Source organism: Astatotilapia calliptera, chromosome 5 (genome assembly GCF_964374335.1).
Source record: "Astatotilapia calliptera chromosome 5, fAstCal68.1, whole genome shotgun sequence".
Lineage (NCBI taxonomy): Eukaryota > Metazoa > Chordata > Actinopteri > Cichliformes > Cichlidae > Astatotilapia > Astatotilapia calliptera.
This window is the reverse complement of record NC_137426.1, coordinates 5,203,651-5,206,488: the sequence shown is the minus strand read 5'-3', so window position 1 is coordinate 5,206,488 and position 2,838 is coordinate 5,203,651.

The window sequence follows — 2,838 nt, the reverse complement described above, 5'->3', positions numbered from 1 at the left end:
TAGTAAGCTAACGATTAATAAGACGATGTCAGAGGAATTGGTGCACAAATTATCATCACTCACAGATCTGGGGCCTGTTCTTCGTACCGCGCTAAGTGAGTTAGCTGGATGAGATTGTTGACGATTTCGCGTGATCCTGGATCGTTCGGTTCCCCGAAGCCCATCCGGGACTTGCTGTCATAGCAACAGAGCCGTAAGCGTAAACCTGCTGGGGAGCAGGTTTACTTTATGTAAACAGGATTAGATCGCGGCCACGCAGGTATGCCCGCGTCATTCATACGAAAGCAACAGCGATATTCCACCACTGTTTCACCATAAATAAATAACATCAATGTAACTAAAGACAATGCAGCACCTGATCCATTTATTGATTTCACACAGATAGATACAGGTCATTTCCTTAAAAAGGGAAATGTACTATTAACATTCTATTACATGTATGTGATTATTACAGGTGTAATTCAGATTTCAGAGTAGTAATTGCAAATTACTTTGTGTAATCAAGATGAGAGACCACGGCTATAAAAGCGAAGGTGGATTTGGGAAGCCTGTCGCAGCCATGTCCTGTCCGTATACGCGAGCCACCCATTGCGGAAGGTGCAAGATTGATAAGGAGAGTTTTCAGAATTCAGCGTATATTGCGGGACAGACAGGATCCTTTAGCTCAGCGCGACAGTGTGCTCATAGAGAGATATCGATTATCCCGTGAGGATATTATTTACTTAACCAACTTGTTGACGAGGGGGTGCAGGACCACCACCTGTCTTTTTTTTGCTCTGCCCTTTTCTTGGTTGCTGTTAGAAACAAACAGATTATTTCAGGGTCTCTTTCCAAGAGACGAAAAGCAATATAAGTGATAAATATTACCATTCTGTAGAATATTCTTATATGTCACTTTTACCTGTTCCCATGTTCTAGTGGGTCCTGTTGTGGCTCTAATGTGAAAGGGGATATAATATAACATATTATAATATAATATAATGTAATATAATATTGGATAATATAGTGTGATATGATAAATCTACCCTACCGCCTACTGGTGTTGGCCAGAGGGGCCGATGGCGCGATATGGCAGCCTGGCTTCTGTCAGTCTGCCCCAGGGCAGCTGTGGCTACAACTGTAGCTGCCTCCACCAGTGTGTGAATGTGAGAGTGACTGAATAGTGGCATTGTAAAGCGCTTTGGGTGCCTTGAAAAGCGCTATATAAACCCAATCCATTATTATTGTTATTATTAAATTACTTATGAGTTTAATTTGTCAGCAACTTTCTGCCAGCCCTCTCTCCTTGCTTTTGCAGCCTTTGCAGTGTTCCCTTGCGTTCTGATTGAACTCTGAAACTCCTGAAATCCCTCACTCAAGAGTTCTTGCTCTGCTGCCGAAAAATACTGAGCCGAGCGCGCTCCGTCGACATTTTCGCCGACCAATCAGAGGGTTGCCGATCAATGTTTCCACTATCGATGCGTAGCCCCTTTTACGACACCCAGTGATGTCACATTACTGCGTCCAGCTGTACTAATCGTCAACAGCAGGTGTGTTCGGGGAACCGGATTAGCGCGCTCACGGTTAGCGCGATGGTTTGGTCTTGGATGTTTCATTTGATCTTGGATGTAGTAAGCGACGTACGAAGCACAGGGCCCAGTGCTGTCGCTCTCTATACACAGTTCGCGCGATTGCAAAGTGAAAGCAAAAAAACAAGCGCAAATTCAAACGCGATTTCAATATGTCACATATTGACAGTGGCTCACCGATGCCAATGACATAATTACCCAGCTACATTTCTGAAAGAATGCAAAAGCATTGACATATATTTTTCCTTCCTACAATAGCCCGACGGGCAGGGAAGAGATAGATTTTGGTAGCCCGACTGAAAAAAATCGCTAGCTCCAGGACGTCGGGCTAGCGATATTGCAAGCCCTGTATCTGATTGAGGAATCACTCATCTTTGGAAAAGAGAGTTTATTACAGAGAAATGTCTCTTTCCAAAATAAAAGCTATACTATCCGCTTCTTCTGGGCTATATTCTCAGCAGCATAAGGAGAATCATGTGCTAACAGCTGTCTAAATGACTCGGCTAAAGTTAGTAGGATGCTTGTTGTTTTGGTCTTTGCACTAGGATGATGTCTGCGTAAATGTGCAGTCATATTCGTTGTGTTCCCACTAGTGCTTTCAGGTTAATCTCGTTGAAATGACCTTAACGCCACAACACGGCAAATCTCCGTTAACGAGCTACCGCCGATCGCCCCGTGTGTGGGGCTAGACGGCCAACACGTTAACGAGCTAACTGCGCTAACACACTAGTTCCCACCCATGTAATTGAGCATTGCATGGCACATCCAACATACTGTTTTACTTTAGTCCATGACTCGCTTACCTTCAGGGTCATACGTCACATGAAAACCAAAATAATTCCAAACGCCAGATCTGAATGAGGGTGGGGGAGGTCCATGTGTCTTGCTAGCTTGCCCTGCGCTCTTCCTTCTGACTATGCTGTCTGTGTTGAGTGCTCAGTGGATCTGCGCTCGACAGTGCAGCCTAGGCGGAGTAGTCGAACGCAGATTCACTGAGCGCTCAACACAGACAGCATCGTCGGAAGGAAAGTTGATAAAATAAATTACAAATGTTGTATTGTTCGATACCGAAAGCACTGTATCGAACGGTTCAATATCGATACGAATATCGTTGCACCCCTAATATATATATATATATATATATATATATATATATATATATATATATATATATATGTCTCTTTTTTGATTAATATAGTTTCACAATGATCATTCTGCTTTTCTCACTTTCAGCAGTTTTAAAAAAAGTCCTTGACATTTCATTTTTGCA